The sequence below is a fragment of the Hemiscyllium ocellatum genome, chromosome 36 (assembly GCF_020745735.1).
Source record: "Hemiscyllium ocellatum isolate sHemOce1 chromosome 36, sHemOce1.pat.X.cur, whole genome shotgun sequence".
Lineage (NCBI taxonomy): Eukaryota > Metazoa > Chordata > Chondrichthyes > Orectolobiformes > Hemiscylliidae > Hemiscyllium > Hemiscyllium ocellatum.
In genome coordinates, this window is record NC_083436.1 from 11,559,933 (window position 1) to 11,584,934 (window position 25,002).

Genomic DNA, 25,002 nt, shown 5'->3' on the forward strand with positions numbered 1-25,002 from the left:
TACACCCTGTGCTTTGAGAGCTATGAAGGTGTTGTCCCCATATTGTTTACGCCTATGAGCTACATAAGAATCAATTGAAAAGTTGTCATCAGGCTGATGACCTTTGGATCCATGACTAAGTAAAATTGCACAAACGAATCAGTTAGTTGTTTCCAGCTAATCTTGACTGCCGATCTTTCCCAACTTCCCAAATTGCTTGCCAATACCTACACTGTTCAGGGGTTGGGAAGATATTATCCATGATCACACTGATGAAAAGTGCCTGCGACATTACTTCTAAATCAATTCTCTGATCTTGTGGCATCAGTGTCATTTAAAAACATGGAGAACATCATTCACGATTTCCTTGCAATGTACTCAACTGCACAATCACAATTAGTTGTTCTTTCTGAGTAACGTTTATCATAAGTTTTGATATATCAAGGTGCATTTAGCCAGATTTATAAGAATGAAAAATTGTATTATCTTGAACTTGTAACTGAATTGATGATGAGCAGTTAAGCTGTGCACATCACCTAATGTTTTAATTATGATTTTCTTTTTAGTTGAATGATCAATGAGCTGTAAAGAAAGAGAATTGGTACTTGAAACAGCATGTACTGTAAAGTCTGAAAGATATGCAGATTTTGTATTGGCATGGTTCTGCGATAACAAGACCAATTAGCCTCCCAAAGAACCCTAATATCGAACTCCCTGCTTTCAAGAAAGAAAAGCATTGATATTTAAGGAAAAACTGGAATCTGGTGCACTTAGATAACAAACTATTGTAAACAGAATACTATTACACCAAATTTGACTGTATAAGGCAAAGCAACAGAGGAACAGGAGACCAATCAACTCAGCTGACAAGATTTACTAAGTCTGAATATATAAATCCTAAATTAGGGGAAATGGATGTTAAATGTTGGAGAAAGCATCTTTTTTAAGACACACTCTCTTTCACATGATCCTAGTTTGCTTTTGCTACATCAATTCACATTTGTATAGCACGTTTAACAAAGCAAAATGTCCCAATATATTTGGTAGTGGTGCAATCAAAACCTTGCTAGGTAAATTTATTGCTCCCTTTCCATGTGCAAGTAGTGCTTTGAAGTGAATGAGGTAGCAACCAAATTCTCCAATGGTGTTCACACAATATTGCATAAATAATGAGTCCCTATCATTTTCTGTTTTTAAAGCATAACACTCACAAAAATAATTTGCAATCATTTTCACGCACAGAATTACTGCCCTGCTTTCATCATGCAATAGAATCTTGGGCCCAGAGTTCACAGAAATTGAGACTTAGGCTTGATTAAAAATTACTTTTAAGTTCTATTTGCCTCCTGTGTTTCTGGGGTGCAGGGTTACACTGGTCCAGCTGCCTGCCAGCAGCAGCCCTCCTGTACATTCCAGGAAACCAAGGGGCAGGACAGTGGCAAGATAAGGCATGCTATCAGAGGCCCACCTGTCATGCTGTGGAGCTGGGAGGAGCACTCATGCTCTTACTGATTCCACACAAGTGTAAGTGTAAAAAAAAAGACTCCTATTTTCACTACTGCCTTCCATGGCCACATTAAGGAGCGATGTTTTGACTGCACGTGGACACCCACATTCTGCTCCTCGGAGTTGCACAGTGGCTCACGGTGGTTAGCACTGCTGCCTCACAATGTCAGGGACCTGGGTTCGATTCCAGCCTTGGGTGATGCCAATGTGACGTTTGTACATTCCCCCATGTCTGTGTGGGTTTCTTCTGGGTGCTCTGGTTTCCTCCCACTGCCCAAAAATGTGCAGGTTAGATGGATTGGCCATGGGAAACTCCCCATAGTGTCCAAGAATGTGCAGGGCTAGATGGGTTAGCCATGGGTAATGCAGGGTTACTGGGATAGGGTTGGGGGGGGAGGGAGTAGTCTGGGTGGGATGCTCATCAGAGGGTGGGTATGGTCTCGATGGACCAAATGGCCTGCTTCCATACCATAGGGAGTCTATGATTTGCTTACACAAGAAGCTGAATGTGTGTTTCACTTGGGGATAAGTAACACCTGAATAGTGTCCGTAACCAACATGGTGATGCCCTAAGGCATGTGCAGAAAGGGCAAAGGGTCATCCCACTATAAGATTGATCTTTTCCCCCAGGATTTCCACCCAGATAATCATGGAAAATGAAGACCAAATTCCATCTTTTCTACACTTCAGTAATGTGTGCAATAATGAACAGTAGGTTTAAGTTTGTTTGTGTTGAAAATGGCACTTTAATTGATGGTTAATCGGCAACCCATGCTGAAATGTGAATATATGTCAACTTTGGTTGAGACTTGGCCTTGGCTGTGATTTCCCCTTCAGTGTAAGAGCCTGCCATTACTCGATTCTGGTTAACAAATGAAGAACAGTCTCCTGGGTCATTTAACAGAGGGTTAGCAGGCAGACACTTGCAAGAGAAGCAGCAAAAAAAAATTGGAGAAAGAATAAACAAATGATGTGGTTGTACAAGTGGTACTTGAACAAGCATGTTGCACGTGTTTTCATTTTGCCAAAATACAAAGGTCTTTGAAATTGGATCTTGGCTTTTAAAAATCTATTTCTAAATAAAAAGGAGGAAAAAATATTGCTGAAGGGAACAATCTTTGCTCCAAGATCACAACAATACATTGATACTAATTTGCATGGCCCCAGAGAGTGAGTGAACTAAGCACGCCTGCGACAACTCTCAGTCTATCTTTGCAAAGTAACCCTGACCAAGATTTCTTTTCTCTCTCTGGCAGGATCGGCAAGGTTCAAACAATCAGTAAAGGAGAAATTCAAGCATCTTCCTCTTCAAAATGGAATGGTTCTGTGAGACTCCTTTACTGAGGTAATGTTTTGTCGAAGCACTGGAGCACATGTGGTAAGAATTAAAGATTGATGGCAGAAACCAGCGCAGTCTGCAGCATTAATGATAGCCCCAGGTTATTCTCTGGGTAACATTAGTAAACTAAACCAGCTGGGGTCAAAGATCTTAGAGGTGTTTGTAGTTCTACACTGAAGACCTTAATGTCTCGTTCTTTTCCTCCATTTTATTCAGTAAAGCTTTTTGCCAATAAACTCAGATTTTCCAAGGGTCATTTTCTTTTTCTCTCTCAGGTAGTTTACACTTTTTGTTAATTAAGGTAGAAGTTGAAGCAAAATGAGACTCCTGAGTAGTTAAGAAGCATTTGGATACATGTTTATTTCTTCCTTCTGAGCTGTCTGACAGATAGGATTGTACTTGTTTCCCTTTACACAGGACATGTGTAGATTGACAGGTATGAGTGATGTACGAATGATTAAAACACAATTGATTTAAGCAGAGCAGTAAAAAGATTCTTTTCTCCCCACAGCTAAATTTGTACTGTGAACTTCAGCATATTGGAACAGGGAAAAAGGAATGTTTAGCTGCAAGGTAATTCTTTGTTAACAGCTGTTTGCTTGGATGTAGAATAATAACATTCCACGAACACACATTAATGTCTTCTTCAGTTGTTGGCCAGTCTTCAGAGATAACTGTTGCAAACTAAAATTTATACCCACATGATAGTTTTGTACAGCTTCTAGCTATCTTAAGTTTTTCACATTTACATGGATTAATAGAAATGAGAATCACAGAGTAGAATTTCTGTATCGTCAGTGAGTGTGTTTGAAGTGATTTTCATATCCAGATTGTGCACAAAATGAACTTGTTCCAAGGCAAGGCACCAATCTCTCCTCTTCCCCTCATTGATTATGCAGCTTGGGTGCCTTAACTTGTGGAATCACACAGTTAGAGTGTCACCCACTGCCAGCCCCTTCCAGCATTCACATTCTGAATCACAGAAACCCTGCAGAGCAGAAAGGGATCATTCAGCCCACCGGGTTTGCACTGAAAGGCATCCCACCTTACCTCTGTATTTTACCATAGCGACTCTACCCAGCCCACATATCCCTGGACAATTTAGAATCATAGAATCCCTAAAGTGTGGAAACAGGCCACTTGGCCCAACAAGTCCACACCGATCCTCTGAAGACTATCCCACCCAAACGCATTCCCCTACTCAAAATCCCCCTGACTAATGCACCTAACCTACACACCCCTGAACACTATGAACAATTTAGCATGGCCAATTTACCTAATCTAGCACATTTTTGGACTGTAGGAGGAAACCAGAGCACCCAGAGGAAACTCATGCAGACGTGGGAAGAACATGTAAACTTCACACAAGGTCACCCGAGGCTGGAATTGAACCCAGATTGAACTGTGAGGCAGTGGTGCTAACCACTGAGTCATCTTGCTGCCTTAATTCAGGCTCTATATCTCAAGGCCAGGTACACAGACTAGAGGCTGGTCCTCACACTGTGGTGCTGAGCCCCAACATTGAAACAATGCGCAGAAGAAAGGGTTGTCTGCTCTCCAGTCTCCCAAGAGCAGGGACCTGGAGGTGAGGGTGGATGGAGTGATGGAGACGAAGGCAGTGGTTTATCCAGCTAATCACCAAAAAGGCCACACTACTCAACCTTGCCAACCTGGATCTGAAGTTGCAGCCTGGGTCAATGTTGTGACCCAAATGAAGTGGGATGTCCAGCAGTGCAGAAAGAAGCTCAATGATCTTCTGCCCTCGACATGAGTAAATGCCACTCTCTCTACTCATGCACTTTCTTGGGTGCACTGCTCCCTCTAACTCTGCCATCAAATAAACATCCCACCAGAACTCCTGGACTCCAGCTCTCAGTTTTGCAAGCATCAAGTCTTGCCCACTTTATTCTCCCAAATTCTTGCTCTTCGTGCCCTCTCACTTCCTAAACACTAACTGGGAGCACCTCACCACCTCTCCTGTTCATGCATCACCACTAACTGCGCTTGCGAAAGTGAATACTGCAAATGCTGGAGATTAGGGTCAAGAGGTGCTGGAAAAGCACAGCAGGTCAGGCAGCATCCGAAGAGCAGGAAAATCACTGTTTCGGGCAGCCAGTCCCATCACATATGATTCCTCCTTTTATCTCACTGTCGGAAAAATAGACTCCCCTCACAATAGTACCTGGATTGACCTGCCTGTAATCCCCAGACATTTTGTATTTGACCTGCTGGACTAACTAATTCCTGAACTGCAAGGTCATGGCTCTCTGGACTCTGTACAGACAAAGTATCTGGCTGACCACAGCCACCTTCCTGAACTAGAATAATAAGAGCCCCTTGAAAGAGTGTTGCATTACTCCCTGTTTGACTGTCACCACCTTTTAACCCACTAAATGCTGCTGCCATTTGGCTTTCACACTTAGCCATGTGCATGAAAGACATGTAGTCCTTTTGGCACATAAACTGCCAGCACAGGCAGCTGCTGTGATACTGCTGTGGCCCTGTGCTTCACAATGGCACATGCAGCCCATATCTGACGGATAGACTGACAGGTCCATCCTCCTCCTTCCCTCAAGCTGCCTGTCTCTCCCTTTTGCTAAAATTTACAAACCACAAGATGCTAGTAATCATTCCTGATGAAGGGTTTATACTCGAAACATCGACTCTCCTGCTCCTCGGATGCTGCCTGACTGCTGTACTTTTCCAGCACCACACTCTCAACTCTGACTCTCCAACATCTGCAGTCCTCACATTTTCCTATGAGAGTCTAGCAGTGTAATTGAGCTCTAAAGGCCATGTGTGCTGAGAAAACAATGTGAGCCACATCAGAGGCTGACAGACGCCAAATAAATATTAAATTGAGTGAGCACGAAGAAAGCAAAAGCGCAAAGATGCAAGTGTCCATGTATCAATGCATGAGCATGCAAAGCAACCTGGCAGAAGCAGGATGTCATAAATGTCCCTGAGTTCAATAGTACAGTGATGACTGGTTAATTGGTGTCCCAATTGATTTGGGAACAGGCGTGATGATGTGCTGAGGCAAGTGATTTGTCAATGTTGACTTGTTTGATGATGGATTAAAGGATTAAAGAGGCTGGTATCCATGGGACATGCAGGGATGTGGTTGGTAGGACAAGTGAGCAATAGTCCCATACTAATTTGCATGTTGGAAATGTACATTGTCTACTTCCTCAGTGAAAGAAAGGAGAATTCAAAAAGCTATACAAATATGGCAAGGTGGAGCTTTATTTCAAATGTATGAACATTAAGCAGTCACTACTCATCAATGAATTTCTGAAGTCACCATTTAAACTTTGATGGGAAAATCAGGGAAGTGTTTACCTTCTTTCTTCCTTCTGAATACCATATAGCCAAGAATGCTATGATTACATTCCTGTCCTTGTTGGAACCAGATGAATGCAGCCATGATGTTTCCATGAAACAGCCAGTGAAATCAAGCAACTTGTTAATTTGAGGAATGGCAGTTGAGTTCAGATCAAACAGCACCATTGTAGAACCTCTTACCATCATTACACTTGTTGGAGGTAAGAAAGCAATAGAAAATCAGAATGAAATAGCTGGCATTAAGTTCACTGACAATAGTAAGTAATGATATTGGATGTAATCTCTTTCAGTTATAGAGTCATAGACCCTTCGGTCCAACCTGTCCATGCTGACCAGATGTCCCAACCCAATCTAGTCCCACCTGCCAGCACCCGGCCCATATCCCTCCAAACCCTTCCTATTCATATACCCATCCAAATGCCTCTTAAATGTTGCAATTGTACCAGCCTCCACCACTTCCTCTGGCAGCTCATTCCATACACATACCACCCTTTGCGTGAAAAAGTTGCCCCTTAGGTCTCTTTTATATCTTTCCCCTCTCACCCTAAACCTATGCTCTCTAGTTCAGGACTCCCCCAACCCAGGAAAAAGACTTTGCCTATTTACCCGATCCATGCCCCTCATAATTTTGTAAACCCCTATAAGGTCACCCCTCAGCCTCCTACACTCCAGGGAAAACAGCCACAGCCTGTTCAACCTCTCCCTATAGCTCAAATCCTCCAACCCTGGCAACATCCTTGTAAATCTTTTCTGAACCTTTTCAAGTTTCGCAACATCTTTCCAATAGGAAGGAGACCAGAATTGCATGCAATATTCCAACAGTGGCCTAACCAATGTCCTGTACAACTGCAACATGACCTCCTGTACTTAGTACTCAGTAGACACATCTTTGGGAACACTGACCCTGAAAATATGCTTTTCATGACTTTGCTCTCCCAGTCTGTGAGGTTATTTGAACAATACAATCTGTTAATTTTGCTATGTTGCATGGTTACCTACATATATCATATATCATATATTCTTATATTTAAGATTCTTACTGGGGTCTGAGTAATGTGGACTATGCTGAGATGTAGATACTAGATTCTTCTTGGGGTCTGAGCAATGTGGTGTTATCTGGTAAAGGGTTTCTCTAAGAGTCTGCAGACTACTCAAACAGCATACACAATATTATTCTGCCCAGGTACCTTAGCGTATATCAGTAAAGGACTACACAGCACCAGTTTGCAGTCAGTGAACCAGGTCGCAACTTCATTTGAAGACAACAAAGGTGAAGAGTTAAACTTTACACCTTGAACAAGTCTATTTCTAACTATCTGATTCTTTAGAAACTTACAATGCTTCCCAGATACTCTAGAATTCTATGATACATGTAACTTTTGCTGGTCTGTTGAATTGTCTGGTCCGTTTCTCTCTTCATGGGTTGGTTCTCTCTCTGGTCGGAGGGCGAGCTGCCCTGGTCACTGCTGTATCCCAACATACCTCTAGTCAGGGAGTATCCGAATTTAGATTAGAGTGGTGCTGGAAAAGTGCAGCAGTTCAGGCAGCATCCGAGGAGCAGGAAAATCAACATTTCAGGCAAAAGCCTTTCATCAGGAATGTCTGATTCTCATTCCTGATGAAGGGTTTTTGCCCGCAACGTCGATTTTCCTGCTTCTCGGATGCTGCCTCACCTGCTGTGCTTTTTCAGCACCACTCTAATCTTGACTCTGATCTCCAGCAACTGCAGTCCTCACTTTCACCTAGGCTGGGTTCTTACACTATCCTGGTTACCTTCCAGAAGTTTCCAAGAACTTGACCGATCTGAGCTATCAACCTTATTGGCTTTATCACTTCGAAATGCTGCTGGATGGCTTGACAGTGACCCATTTGATGTGTCTGCTCTTGGGGTCTGGGAGTCGGTCTTATCCCAGAATATACACCCGGCCATTTGTTTTACTGAGGCATGTCTGCCCATTGCATCTGGTGTTGTTTGTTTGTTGGGAGGGTTGAATTCACCTTTCATACTTCCTCATGTGATCTGGTGCCTCTCTGGTTTTCAATTGCCTGGACTTAGCTCATACAAGGACTTGTCCCAATGCCTCTTTATGTTTGTTTTGGCTCAGGCATTCGCAGCATACTTTGCTTTTTGGCCGATTTTGATGTCCTGTTGATTTCAGTTGCTGTGCCTGTACTTCTGCCTTCCTTGACTAATGATTTTAATTTCACTTGAGGAGTCCCAGGTTCCAAGGGCTGTAATGTTATATATTAGATTCTTGTACCCATCCCAACTAGTAATATCTCCAGGACCCCGCCTAGAAAGAAGGATGCTATTTTTCTCCTGTCAGCAATGACCAAGGCAAATGCCAGCAATTGTGTAGGCCAATTCTCTGCTGCACAGCATCCTTTACAAGATGGTGTGGAGATACCAGAGTTGGACTCGGGTAGATAGGGTCAAAAATCAAAAGACACCAGGTTATAGTCAAGATTAGAGTGGTGCTGGAAAAGCACAGCAGGTCAGGCAGCATCCGAGGAGCAGGAAAAAAAATCAATGTTTTCATCAGGAAGAGCTTTTGCCCAAAATGTCGATTTTCCTGCTCCTCGGATGCTGCCTGACCTGCTGTGCTTTTCCAGCACCACTCTAATCTGGACTCTGATCTCCAGCATCTGCAGTCCTCACTAACACCAGGTTATAGTCCAACAGGTTTATTTGAAATTGCACACTTCAGAGCTCCGCTCCTTCCTCAGGCGTGGTATGATAGGGAGGTGTAAGACAGTGTTTATAAGCAACAAGTTAACAATTTTAAAACTTGCTGCCCTTGTTGAATCCTTTAATCAGTTAGGAGGTAGATTGCTGATTAAAATGCAAAATCCAGATTCCTTTCAAGTCTTTGTCCCTAGATAATTAAAGGTTTTATCAATGCACAAGAGGTGATATCTCCCTAGACAATGCACTTTAGGTTTAAGGTCCCACTTTGAATCTATGTTTTCAGTTAAGGTCTGGTTTTATTTTTTTAAACAAAAAATCTTCTTGAATGAAGTAACTACCCCCAGCATGTGTGCAAGAGAGAGAGTGTCTGTATGTTTGTGTCTGTGTTAGTGTGTGTATGTGTCAGTGTGTGTGTCTGTCTGTCTGTGCGTGTGCACGCGCATATGCAAGAGAGAGAGAGAAAAAATGCATGAGTGCGCGTGTGTGTGTGTGTGAGAGAGACACACAGAAAGAGAGAACATAGTTATGTCCATGCCTGTGTGTGCGCGAGCATGTGTTTGCGTGTGAGAGAGTGTGTGTGTGTGCACGTGTATGTGTCTGTGAGAAAGAGAGAGAGAATGTGTGTGGGAGAGAAAGTGTGTGTACTCACGCATGTGCATTTGAGAGAGTGTGAATGGCGTGTGTATCTGAGTCTGAGGGTGTGTGTATGAATGTTTGGACTGAGGGTCTGTGTAAGTGTGCGAGCATCTGTGTGTGGGAGTATGTAGTGTGGTGAGATTGCCTAGTGTGTGATATGAACCCAAGATCACGGTTGAGACCATCCTCACGGGTACGGAACTTAGCTATCGATCTCCACTCAGCAATTTTGCGTTATTGCATATCTCAAAGTCTGTCTTGGAGAACGTTTACCCAAAGATCAGAGGCTGAATGTCCTGGGCCCCTGAAGTGGGAAGGACAATATCGATCATTATGCGGTATCCATTCATCCAATGTTGTAGTGTCTGCATTGTCTCGCCAAAGTACCATGTCTTGGAGCATCCTTGCCTGCATCATATAAGATAGACGACATTGGCCGTGTCACATGAATACCTGCCGTGAATGTGGGTGGTGTTCCCACATGTCGATGATCTAACATGTCCTGTAGGGTTTGCCATGGCAAGGTTGTGTGGTGTTGTGGTCGATGCTGTCCTGAAGGCTAAAAATCACACAACACCAGATTATAGTCCAACAGGTTTAATTGAAAGCACTAGCTTTTGGAGCACTTTGATCAGATTGTTGTTCCCCAACAACCTGATGAAGGAGCAGCACTTAGAAAGCTAGTGGTTTCAATTAGACCTGTTGGACTATAACCCGGTGTTGTGTAATATTTAACTTTGTACACCCCAGTCCAACACCGGCATCTCCAAGTCCTGAAGGCTGGTTAGTTTGCTGCAAACAGCAGTTTGTTTAAGGTTCGGTGGTTGTTTGAAGGTTAGAAGTGGAGATGTAAAAAGGTTGTGGCGAGGTATTCATCATCATTGATGATGTGTTGAAGACTGTGAAGGGCATAGAGTAGTTTCTCTTCCTTCTCTTACACGCACGCATGTGCACACGTACGCATGTACACACACACGCGCACACACACGCACACACACGCACACACACACATACACACATACACACATACACACAGGAGTTATTTCACTCAAGATTCTTTTCTGTCAAAAAAATGACCTCAGGTTAAAACCTAATCTCGCAGTGGGACCTCATACCTGAATTGCATTGTCTAACCTGAAATATCACTCCTTGTACATTGATAAAACCTTTAATTATCTAGGGACAAACACTTGAAAGCAATCTGGATTTTGCATTTTAATCAGCTGTCTACCTCCTAACTGATTAAAGGACGCAACAAGGGCAGCTAGTTTTAAAGTTGTTAACTTCTTGCTTTTAAATACTGTGTCTTACACCTTACTATCATATCATGCCTGAGGAAGGAGCAGAGCTCTGAAAGCTTGCAATTTGAAATCAACCTGTTGGACTATAATCTGGTGCCTGTTGTTTGATCTTTAAAAGATGAGACAGGTACAAGAGCTGCTGGTGAATTCTGAGTTATCTGCTGACTGGTAAGTTGTTCCAGGAGCATGGTGTGGTTGGATGGCATAGGGATGTGTAATACAGGAGGTGAATTTGTTAAGATATGTTGAGGAATGTCAGGAGGCTTTGCGGCAACAAATCCTTCAAATGACCCGATACAATTCAAATTTAGACAGAAGATTGTTAGGTTCAGCCTGTCATTTTGACTGACTAGTTTAACACTGTTCTAGTGGCCTGCACTAAAATCATTCTGATTACAACCATTTGGGCAGAGCAAAAAGAAACAGACCAATTTTGCTGCTCAAGTGCTAACATGCCTCACTGATTTTGGCATCCTGACTCCAAAATGTAAACATCCAAATTAATGTAGCATGCCAGTTCTTTAATGAAGCGTTTAAACCTACACTGTATTTTCAAATCTGAGTTAATTTCTGATGGTGGCAACTATATAACTGCACAAAAGAACATAACAATTTATAGCAAGCAAAAACATCATGGCCCAGAAATGGTAAATTTTACTGGGGAACAACAGTATTGCAGGAACAGTTTTGAAGTGCAATTTTGAACAGGACATGATTTCAATTTGTTTCCTCCATTTTGGAGATGCAGCACATTCTGACGGAATGGAAGTGTGCATAATCTTCGGCCATAGCTTCCTCCCATTGGCCCGGAGTCCTGAATATAGTTTGAAGGAGTGTCAGCACTTGCTTCCAGATTTCCCAAAGAATTCTGTCAAATGCACTGCTGCAAGATACAGAGAAAAACTGGCAAAAAATACCATTCGGGATTGCAAATGGACTCCAAAAAGAACAAGTCAATTGGATCTCATTGTATTCTTGGTCAACCCAGCATGGAAGACAACAAACTTAAAAGCTGGTTGAAAAGCTGGAGTGTCAGAGGCTGAGGGGTGACCTTATAGAGGTTTATAAAATCATGGAGGGCATGGTTAGGATAAATAGACAAGGTCTTTTCCCAGGGGTGGGGGAGTCCAGGGGTGGGGGAGCCCAGGGGTGGGGGAGTCCAGGGGTGGGGGAGTCCAGAACTAGACTGCATAAGTCTAGCGTGGCAGGTAAAAGATTTAAAAGGGACCTAAGGGGCAATGTTTTCACACAGAGGGTGGTGCATGTATGGAATGTGCTGCCAGAGGAAGTGGTGGAAGCTGGTACAATTACAGCATTTAAAAGGCACCTGGATAGATATATATGAATAGGAAGGGTTTAGAGGAATCTGGGCCAAATGCTGCCAAATGGGATTCGGTTAATTTAGGATATCTGGTCAGCTAGATGAGTTGGATTGAAGGGTCTGTTTCCATGCTGTACATCTCGATGACACTATGATAGGTCCATGGCTATCCCTCTTGGAATGTTTGGATGGTGTTTCTCGAAATTGTGAATATTCCAGTCATGCCACAATAACTCAGGCAGACAATTATGACAGGGACTCCCTGTGTGGGCTTTGAAATGGTGTCATGTTGGGGGACAAACTTTCTGGATGCTTAATAATGCTGCTGGGCTGCTTCAATAATACAGTGAAAGCGCTTACAAAGAAGAGGAGAAAGCAGCAAGTGCAAAAATAAACTAACAATTCAGATTTTATCTCTGAGATTTGACAGGATGGATGTCTTCCTTTTCTTATGATTTTCATGGTGCTGTGTGAAACAATCTTGAGTTATCGCATTCAAATTCTTTCATGAGCAAAAATATGTCCTACAGTTGAGCAGAACTCATTATTAAATATACATTTCATTGAAAAGACATCCAACAAGAAGAATGTAGTGATTAATGGTTGGAATTAATTGAACTGATGCATTATGAGTAATTTATTTAAATAGAGAAGTTGGTGATAATAACCACGAAATACCTGACCCTTTTGTCAGACACCCCCCCCCCACCCTGTTTGTTATATTAATTAATACTTTAACCAATTAACTAAACAGATTAATATCACCACCAAAACAAGCTCAGAAAGGTCAGATTAAGATTTTCAGCCTTTGTGAACTGTTATTACTTGCAATAATTTTTAATCATTGTCAGAACAGAGTCGTGGAAATTTTGCTCTCATTAACTGTAATGAACATGAAGTACCTTGCGTCCTTGAAAAAGGTACTTCATGTTCGGACCTTTCTGCGATGGCAGGATTGTCATCTGAAAGGGATTTCAAGCCATTATTGTGACAACAATGACCTTGCTCTGTCTCTTATTTATGACTAGGGATTGGATTTTCAGCAACACACCCATGGGTTCTTGTGTTGCAGAGATCAAAATGGTGCAGTTGATGAGAGAGGTGCACACCTTTTGTCAGTTCAAAGATGACATATATTGAAAGGCTGTACAAGTTATTGAGGGAAATGCAGGTTCTCAGGGTTCAACAGTAGCCAATATCTCAGACTTTCTGCTACATGCTTGGAAATTCTACTTGCTGAACTGAAGGCTGGACTGGGTGAAATCACGGAGTCTGTCTGAGAACAGGAAACTGCACAAGAGGAAGTAGCAAACATAATGGTGGGAGATAACAACAATCGCAACATTAAAAGACATCTGGATGGGCACATGAATTGGAATGGTTTAGAGGAAGATGGGCCAAATGCTGGCAAATGGGACTACATTAAGTTTGGATATCTGATCGGCAAGGATGAGTTGGACCAAAGGGTCTGTTTCCATGCGGTACATCTCTATGACTCTATACAGCAGGAAGTCAGTTCAATCCCATTGACACACAGCTCAGAAAGTTAAAGCGCCCCGTGATGCTCCACAGGGATCAGTGCTGGAGCCACTGTTATTTGTGATATACATAAATGATCTGGAAGAGGATGTTGGTGGTCTGATCAGCAGGTTTGCAGAGGAAATGGTTAATTGGAGAGTTGAGCAAAGAAGTGGCAGATGGAGTTTAATCCAGGCAAATGTGAGGTGATGCATTTTGGGAAGTCTAATTCTAGAGCGAACTATACTGCAAATGGAAGAGCCTTGGGAAAAGTTGCTGAGCAGAGAGATCTGGGAGTTCAGGTCCATTGTACTCTGAAGGTGGTTGCACAGATGGATAAGGTGGTCAAGAAGGCATATGGTATGCTTGCTTTCATCGGATGGGGTATTGAGTAGAAGAGCTGGCAGGTCATGTTAAAATTGTACAAGACATGGATTCGGTTGCATTTAGAAAACTGTGTACAGTTCTGGTCACCACATTACCAAAAGGATGTGGATGCCTTGGAGAGGGTGAAGAGAAGGTTTACGAGGATGTTGCCTGCTATGGAAGATGCTAGCTATGAAGAGAGGTTGAATAGGTTAGGATTGTTTTCATTAGGAAAAGGAGATTGAGGGGGGACCTGATTGAGATCTACAAAATAATGAAAGGTATAGACAGGGTAGATAGAGATAAGCTTTTTCCCAGGATGAAAGATTCAATACAAGAGGTCACGCTTTCAAGGTGAGAGATGAAAAGTTTAAGGGGGATACACACATAAAGTACTTTACACAGAGGGTGGTAGGTGCCTGGTACCTGTTGCCAGCCGAGGTAGTAGAGGCAGGCATGATGGATTCATTTCAGGAGCGTCTAGACAGATGCATGAGTAGGTGGGGAGCAGAGGGATACAGATGCTTAGGAATTGGGTGATAGGTTTAGACAGTGGATTTGGATCAGCTCAGGCTTGGAGGGCTGAAGGGCGTGTTCCTGGGCTGTAAATTTTCTTTGTTCTCAAAGAAGCTGACTGACCTGTTATTGTTGTCAAAGTAAAGTAGTAAGATAAGAAAATGATGAAAAGATCTTCACTCTAAAACATTAATTCTCCCCATAGAGGATGCCTGACCTATTGAACTATTCCAGCTTTTCTTGTTCTTATTTCAGATTTTCAGTATTTGAAGAATTTTGTTTTTTGTGTAAATAATGACACTATTCATATATATTCAAAAAAGGTTAGAGGCATGACTCTTTAATCTTTAGCTATTGTAGCCTCTCTCTTAATTTGGTGAACGAAAATCATAGATAACTTCTGAAACAAATAATTCATCTCATTAACTCCATCCCACATTACCTGCCATTAGTGAATTGAAAAGGAAAATACCACATTGGTAGCCCACAAACACACCAACACATTAAAACAGCAGCTAATGAACTTGAAAGACCCTATACAGACAACAAACTAAACTAATGTCATGGACAAAAATACCTTGCAAGAACTGTAACAAACACTACATTGGACAAACAGGCAGAAAACTAGCCACTAGGATACATGAACATCAACTAGCCACAAAACAACATGACCCTCTCTCACTAATATCCTTACATACATATGAGGAAAAGCACTACTTCGACTGGGACAACACACCCATCCTAGGACAAGCCAAACAAAGACACGCACAAGAATTCCTAGAATCATCCAACTGGAACTCTATGAACAAACACATTGACTTGAACTCGATTTTCCACCCCCTGTGAAAAAGAACAGGAAATACATCACCACAGGAAATGATATCACCAACCTCAAAGAAACCCAAACATATCAATAGAAAGCAGAAATCATCAGTAATGCTTTGTCCAGAGGCTCACTGAAGATGTTACTTTGTATGGTGACGAAACATCTGAACATGAACCTTCCAGCTAAGGAAGCAAACCTACATACAGAACCTCAACCTGAGCTACAAATCTTCTCAAAACTCGCTAACATGAAAATACATAATTCCTATTGTTGACACAAGATGGGATAACATCTCTTTGGGAACACATCCCTCGATCAGGCAATGCTAGAGATTCGAGGGGGGAATCCAACCATGTGAGAGTGATTTTCATTTGCCTTCTTGACCTCAGTTGTGATTGAAACTAGATCTCTCTCTTCTTTTTCTGCAGGCTGATAGATTTCTTGTTTTAACTTCTCTTTGTCCGGTATACATTTGCACTGATATAATGATAGAGGGCCTGATCCATTCCTCACCATCATAGCCTTTCTGTGCAACACTACCACAGAGTACACAGGAAGCCACAACAATTCTGGACACTTGCTATGGCATACGGCTTCAATAGCTTTGCCCATGCACCTAGCAAGAGGTTTCAGCACATGAATGCTCTCCCATTTGTCTTGAAGTCCCACAAGCCTCTTTCTGTTCTTAATATTATTCGGAGATATTTCTGATCCCCAAGCAATGTCATCCTGACAAAGTTTTTGATTTGATTTACTATTGTCACATAAACTTTGGTACAGTGAAAAGTATTTTTTCCCATGCAGTACAAAATGCATTTGGGTAATAAAACAGACCAAAGAATGCAATGCCAAGGACTGCAGAGAAAGTGCACAAAGAGTGAGAATAATATTAAATTTTAAACTTGAGCGGTCCGTTCAGTAGTCTAATAACAGTGGTGAAGAATCTCTTCTTAAATCTGTTGGTACATGTGTTTGAGCTTTTATACCTTCTGCCTGAAGGAAGGGCTTGGAAGAGAGCATAACCGGGATGGGAGGGGTCTTTGATGATGTTTGCTGCCTGCCCAAAACAGCGAGAAGTATAGATGGAGTCAACGGATGGAAGGTTGGCTTGTGTGATAGACTGGGCTGTGTTCACCACTCTGTGGTTTCTTACACGGAGCCATGCACGGTGACACAGTGGTTAGTACTGCTGTCTCACAGCGCCTGAGACCCGGGTTCAATTCCCGACTCAGGCGACTGACTGTGTGGAGTTTGCACGTTCTCCCCGTGTCTGCGTGGGTTTCCTTCGGGTGCTCCGGTTTCCTCCCACAGTCCAAAGATGTGCGGGTCAGGTGAATTGGCCATGCTAAGTTGCCCGTAGTGTTAAGTAAGGGGTAAATGTAGGGGTATGAGTGGGTTGCGTTTCGGCGGGTCGGTGTGGACTTGTTGGGCCGAAGGGCCTGTTTCCACACTGTAAGTAATCTAATCTAATCTATGTAAGTAATCTAATTAAATTTTAGGCATTAATGACTTTTTCCCCTGACCAATTTGACAGGAGTCACTCAGCGATGTGAGGAAAGAGCCAGCACTGAAACTAAAAACAAAACATTTTAACTGCAGCAAGTAATGCAATGGGGTGGGGGTTCTCAAACAGCAGCTGACGAAAGCTCTTACCTAACAGCTGAGAAAATTGCAACACTCTGAGACATTGACAAACAGAGAGGACCAAGTAACAATCTCGAGAGCTATCAATCCATTGGAGTTATTGCAGAGTGTTGGAAACAAAGATCTGTGATGCTTTGCTTATTATCTCTACTATTTGCTCCTAAACCTCTGGTACATAACACTTGAGGAACATTCTTTCCAGATTCCATGATTTAAACATATGCAGGAGTCAAGTTAAATGACAGGGAATGTTTCAGAAAATTACCAGAAACAAATGCAACAAAAATCATTACATTTAATTTCTATGAGTGGACAACATGATCTGAAACAATTAGACCATAAGGCAGAGGGGCAGCAATTAGACCATTCAGTTCATAGATTCTGCTCCGCCATTCAATCATGGCTGGTACGTTTCTCAACCCTATTCTCCCACTTTCACCCCATGACCCTTGATCCCCTTGATGATCAAGAACATATCTTCATCTTAAATACATTCAATGACCTGGCCTCTACAGCCTTCTGTGGCAACAATTAAAGCAAGAATTTCAAGAAGAAATAAAAAAAATTATAGAAATTCAAACTGCCTATCAGAACCATTATCCAATTTATCAAATTGTTATCGGAATTATCATTATCAGATACTATTTGACAGAAAAGTAAAATTTAATCTTAATTTTATTTCATTTTACTTGTGAACTGAGACACTTTAGTCAAAAAGGAACTTGAATTTTTTTTGTTAAAAATTAAGAAATTGCTAGTCAAATGTTTGGCCAAGTCCACCGAAAGGATGGGCATTTTAAACCAGGATCTCCTTAGTTTTTAATGTATGTGAACCGAAGATCCCAGACACACAAATCAACAGAAAAAAGTGTGTTTCATAAATGTAATATTTGTTACTTCAAATAACTTGCAGTTACAGAGAATAATGCTACTCAAATTATACTTTAAATGTTTCTATTACGTCTTTTATGCAGTTTGATTTGCATTCAATTTACTTCTTTCTTTTGGCAATGGTATATACCACCCTCAGGACAAAGACTGATTATTAAATATGAGAAGTAAATTCAATGAGAAGAAGTGAAATTATTACACTTTGCAAGAAAGATTATTTTTTCCATAATATTGTGAAGCAATTTTTTTTATATAAAGTGTGTTACATAGCTTCACAGAAAGACTAAATATTCCAACATCTCTACAATCCGAATCACATCCCACAAGCAGCAGCATTCCAAATCCCCGATTAGGTTCTGGCTGCCTGCCTGTCAACAGTGTCCATCAATTATCTGATCAATCTCTGGCCAAAAGAAACAGACTTGATGAAACCCATGGAGTGAGCTGTTCATTTCTGTCTTATTCAGAGAAAGGCAGTTTGCATTTGGTTCCAATAATGCATCAGCTGTTGAGAATGAAGTGTGTTGATGATACGATCTCAAGCCTTTGTCAATGGTTCTGTAAGATAGTTTTGAATTATAGTGTAACTGATCAGTTATGCTTCAAATTTTGCATTGCTGGAATTTGGTTAGAACTTAATTTGTACAAGTTTGAGGTTCAGTTTCATGTGAGACATTACTCTCAAGCAGTAATCTCACAGCATTGAAACCTCAGGTTGTGACAACATCAGTTAAGATGAACAATGCAAGTTCTAAACATTTCCAAGAGCATCGCGCAGAGAGTGAGCAAGCATTTAATCCACGTAGTCACTAACTTATCAGTGCTGTGAAACCAGAAGTATAACTCAATATTTCCAGCTCATTCGATAGCCTGAAAATGAGACCCTTTTATATATTGTCATAGAGTCATAGAACAGTACAGCATGGAAACAGACCATTTGGTCCAACTCACCCATGCTGACCAGATGGCCTAAAATAACATAGACCCATTTCCAAGCATTTGACCCATATCCCTCTAAACTCTTCTTATTCATATACTTATCCAGATGCATTTTTCATCATTGTAATTATACCAGCCTTCACCACTTCCTCTGATAGCTCATTCCATACATGAACCACCTTCTGCGTGAAAATGTTTCCCCTTAGGTCCCTTATAAACCTTTCCCCTCTCACCCTAAACCTATGTCCTCCCATTTTAGACTCCCATACCCTGGGGAAAAGGTCTCAGCTATTCACTCTATCCATGCCCCTCATGATTTTATAAACTTCTATAAAGCTCACACTGCTCAGCTTCTGATGCTCCAGGGAAAATAGCCCCAGCCTATTCAGTCTTTCCCTACAGCTCCAACCCAGCAATACGACTATTAATCTTTTCTGAACTCTTTCAAGTTTAACACATCTTTCCTATAGGAGGGAAACCAGAATTGAACACAGTATTTCAACAATGGTCTAACCAATGGACAGCCACAACATGACCTCCAATATCTTATACTCAATGGACTGACCAATAAAGGCAAGCATAGCAAATGTCTTCTTTATTATCTGACTATGACTCCGGTTCCAAGGAATCAACTTTGTGGGCGGCACGGTGGCACAGTGGTTAGCACCTCTGCCTCACAGCGCCAGAGACCCGGGTTCATTTCCCGACTCAGGCGACTGTGTGGAGTTTGCACGTTCTCCCCGTGTCTGCGTGGGTTTCCTCTGGGTGTTCCGGTTTCCTCCCACAGTCCAAAGATGTGCGGGTCAGGTGAATTGGCCATGCTAAATTGCCCATAGTGTTAGGTAAGGGGTAAATGTAGCGGTATGGGTGGGTTTCGCTTCGGCGGGTCGGTGTGGACTTGTTGGGCCGAAGGGCCTGTTTCCACACTGTAAGTAATCTAATCTAATCTAAAAACTCTCCGAGGTCCCTTTGTTCAGCAACACTTCTTCGGACCTTACCATTAACTGTATAAGTCCTGCCTTGATGTGTCCTATCAAAATGTAGCACCTCACATTTACTTACATTACACTTGATCTGAAACCCCTCTGCCCATTAGCCCATCTGATCAAGATCCCATTATACTCGGAGGTAACCTTCTTCGCTGTCCGCCACACCATTAATTCTGGTGTCTTCTAAAAACTTACTAACCACAGCTCGTATATTCACATCCAAACCATTTTTATAAGTGACAAAGAGCAGTAGACCTAACACCGATCCTTCTGGCACTCCACTGGTCACAGGCTGCTACCTGAAAAGCAACCCTCCACCACCATCCTCCATTTTCTACCTTCAAACTAATTTTGTTTCCAAATGGCGAGCTCTCCCTAGATTCCATGAAATTTAACCTTGCTAACTAGTCTACCACTTGGAACCTTGATGAACACTTTACTGAAGTCCATGTAAACAGCGTTCACCGCTGTGTCTTCATGAATCCTCTTTGTCACTTCAACAAAAAACTCAGTCAAGTTTGTGAGACATGAGTTCCCACACACAAAGCGATGTTGACTATCCCTAATCAGTCCCTGCCTTTCCAAATACATCTAAATCCTGTCCCTCAAGATTTCCTCCAACAACTTGCCCACCACCGATGTCAGGCTTGCTGGTCTATAGTTCCCTGGCTTTTCCTTAGCACCTTTCTTAAATGTTGACAACCAACCTCCATTCTTCTGGCACCTCCTCTATAGATATCGATGATACAAATATTTCAGCAAGGGGCCCAGCAGATACTTCCTTTGCTTCCCACAAAATTCTCAGGTACATTTGATAAGGTCCCGGGTATTTATCCACCTTTACCCATTTTAATACATCCAACACCACCTCCTCTATAATAAGGACATGTTTCAAGATGTTGCTATTTATTTCCCTAAGTTCTCTGGCTTCCATATTCTTCTCCACAGTAAATACTGACGAAAAATACTTGTTTAATATGTTACCCATCTCCTACACATCCACACAAAGACTGCCTTTAGCGGGCTCTATTCCCTCCCTAGTTACCCTTTTGTTCTTAATGTATTTGTAAAAACCCTTTGGATTCTCCTCAACCCTATTTGCCAAAGCTATCTTCCATTTTCTGCACTCCTGATTTCCCTCTTAAGTATACTCCTACTGCCTTTACACTCCTTGAGGAATAATCTCAGTTCCTGCAGTCTATACGTGACATATGTTTCCTTCTTTTTCTTCACTAAACCTCGTCATCCAGCATTCCCTACACTCTCCAGCTTTGCCCTTCACTCTATCAGGGACATACTGTCCCTGGACTCTCATTATCTAATTTTTGAAGGCTTCCCACTTTCCAGTCATTCTTTTACCCTCCAACATCCGCCCACCCCTCCCCCCACAACAAATTGTGAATGTTCTTGCCAAATACAGTCAAAATTGGCCTTCTCCCATTTAAATTTGATTGAGTTTTTGAAGAAGTAACAAAGAGGATTGAAGAGGGCAGAGTGGCAAATGTGATCTATATGGACTTCAGTAAGGCGTTCAACAAGGTTCCCCATGGGAGACTGATTAACAAGCTTAGATCTCATGGAATACAGGGATAACTAGCCATTTGGATACAGAACTGGCTTAAAGGTAGAAGACAGAGGGTGGTGGTAGAGAGTTGTTTTTCAGACTGGAGGCCTGTGACCAGTGGAGTGCCACAAGGATCGGTGCTGGGTCCTCTACTTTTTGTCATTTACATAAATGATTTGGATGTGAGCATAAGAGATACAGTTAGTAAGTTTGCAGATGACACCAAAATTGGAGGTGTCATGGACAGCGAAGAAGGTTACCTCAAATTACAACAGGATCTTGATCAGATGGGCAAATGGGCTGAGAAGTAGCAGATTAAGTTTAATTCAGATAAATGCGAGGTGCTGCATTTTGGAAAAGCAAATCTTAGCAGGACTTATACGCTTACTGGTAAGGTCCTAGGGAGTGTTGCTGAACAAAGAGACCTTGGAGTGCAGGTTCATAGCCCCTTGAAAGTGGAGTTGCAGGTAGATAGAATAGTGAAGAAGCCATTTGGTATGCTTTCCTTTATTGGTCAGAGTATTGAGCACAGGAATTGGAAGGTCATGTTGCGACTGTACAGGACATTAGTTAGGCCATTGTTGGAATAGTGCGTGCAATTCTGGTCTCCTTCCTATTGGAAAGATGTTGTGAAACTCGAAAGGGTTCAGAGAAGATTTACAAGGATGTTGCCAGGATTGTAGGATTTGAGCTATAGGGAGAGGTTGCATAGGCTGGGGCTGTTTCCCTGGAGTGTTGGACACTGAGGGGTGACCTATAGAGTTTATAAAATCATGAGGGGCATGGTTAGGGTCAATAGACAAAGTCTTTTCCCTAGGGTCGCGGAGTCCAGAACTAGAGGGCATAGGTTTAGGGTGAGAGGGGAAAGATACAAAAGAGACGTAAGGGGCAACTTTTTCACACAGAGGGTGGTACGTGTATGGAATGAGCTGCCAGAGGAAGTGGTGGAGGCTGGTACAATTGCAACATTTAAAAGGCATTTGGATGGGAATATGAATAGGAAGAGTTTGGAGGGATATGGGCCGGGTGCTGGCAGGTGGGACTAGATTGGGTTGGGATATCTGGTCGGCATGGACGGGTCAGACTGAAGGGTCTGTTTCCATGCTGCACATCTCTATGACTCTAGTACTCTGACTTAAAATTAATAGAATTATGATCTCTTGCCCTAAGGTGCTCCCCTACTGACACCTCAGTCACCTGCTCTGCCTTATTTCCCAAGAGTGAGTCAAATTTTGCACCTTCTCTCGTAGATACATCCACATACTGAATAATAAAATTTTCTTGCACACATTTAATAAATTCCTCTCCTTCTAATCCCTTAAAACTATGGCAATCACAGTCTATGTTTGGAAAATTAAACTCCCCTACTGCAACCATATTTGTAAAGGTAACTGAGATCGCCTTACAAATGTGCTTCTATTGGGGGATCTTTAGTACAATCCCAATAAGATGATCTCATTCTTTTCTTATTTCTCATTTCCGCCCAAATGACTTCACTGGATTTCCTCCTAGGAATATCCTCTGTACCGCTATAATGCTATCCCTTATCAAAAACACCACTCCCCCTTCTTTCTTGCCCCCCTCTCTATCCACCTTATCACATTTGTATCCTGGAAGATAAAGCTGCCAGTCCTGTCCATCCCTGAGCCATTTCTCTGCAATTGCTATGATATCCTAGTCCCAAGTTCCCAACTGTACCCTGAATTCATCTGCCTTAGCTTAGGCCTCTTGCTTTGAAATAAATGCAGTTTAATTCATCAGTCCTACCTTGTTCTCTGCTTTGCTTCTGCCTACCTTGACTACTTCATTTGCAGCTTTCTCCAATTGTACCAGTTTTAGACCAATTCCTTTTCTTACTATATCTCTGAATTCCTGCCTCCTCCATCCTTACTAGTTTAAATCCTCCTGGATGGATCTCCCCGCCAGTATATTAGTCTCCTTCCAATTCAGGTGCACTCCGTCCTTCTTACACAGATCACTTCTACACCAGAAAAGATTCTAATAATCCAAAAATGTGTAGTCTTCTCCCCTGCACCAGCTCCTCAGTCACACATTCATCTACTCTATCCTCCTGTTCCTACTCTCACTAGCATGTGGCACTGGGAATAGTCCAGATATTACTATCTTAGAGGACCTACTTTTTAAATTCCTGCCTAATTTCTATATTCCCTCCTCAGAACCGTATCCGTTTTTCTTCCTATGTCGTTTGTTCCAATGCATACAATGACCTCCTGCTGGTTCCACTCCCCTTTGAGAATATTCAGCACCCTCTCCGAGATATCCCTGATCCTAGAACTAGGGAGATAACACACCATTCTGATATCTCGTTGTCAGCTACAGAAATGTCTTTCTGCGCTTCTGCCTAGAGAATCCTTATCACAATTGATTGCTTAGAACCTTGTAGACCCTTCATTACAGTAGAGCCAGTCTTAGAAATTTGGCTGTCAGTGCTACTGAGAGTCCATCACACCCTACATTTTCTAAAACAGCGTATTTGTTTGAGATGGGGATAGCCACAGGAGACTTCTGCACTACCTGCCTCCCTCTCCTATCTTTCCAAAAATATCCATCTAACTGACAGTATCTGTGGTTTTACTCCCTTCCAGAAACTGCCATCCAACACACGCTCAGCTCCTGTAAATTCTACATTGCCTCTAACTACTGCTCTAACCAATCCATGCGATCCAATAGGATTTGCAACCAAATACACTTCCTGCAGATATAATCATCAGTAACATGGAAATTCTTCCTAATCTCACACATCCGACAGGAAGAGCACATTACTGTACTAAGAGGCCATCTTTGCACCTTAACACTCCCAACTTACAGACCCAACAACAGCATTACTGCCAACACATATTTTAAAAGTTTACGCTTTAGAAACAGTGTCCTCAATTCTTTAGTTACGATACAATGAATTCGCGTTAATGAAACACGCATTATCACAGAATGTCCTGTTTAGATTACTTACAGTGTAGAAACAGGCCCTTCAGCCCAACAAGTCCACACCGACCCGCCGAAGGGCAACCCACCCATACCCCTACATTTGCCCCTTACCTAACACTATGGGCAATTTAGCATGGCCAATTCACCTGACCCACACATCTTTGGACTGTGGGAGGAAACCGGAGCACCCGGAGGTAACCCACGCAGACACGGGGAGAATGTGCAAACTCCACACAGTCGGTCGCCTGAGTCAGGAATTGAACCCGGGTCTCAGGCGCTGTGAGGCAGCAGTGCTAACCACTGTGCCACCGTGCCGCCCACAATGTGTATGTGTGTGTGTGTGTGTGTGTGTATAAAATTCACCCTACTCAATATTATAGATTTACAAACAAACAGAGTTTGATTAGACTTAATAAACCACTTAGCTGTTCCCCTGCTGTGAGGAGCTCCTGATACTGAGCTTCTCCAAGGTCAGCTGTGAATTTCACTGTCTGGTTATTTTTTTTCGACCAAACCCCAATGTCCAGATATACTTGAAACTAAACTGCACAGGCAGTCAGCTGTGAAAGTTCACTGCCTTGTCAGGCAGCTCTGCAGGTTCACTGCTTTTTTTTCCACCTCCCACATGGTACCTACTCTCCCCTTGTTTTGAAGTACCTGCTATTGATCTTTCTTTTCCAAAGTTCC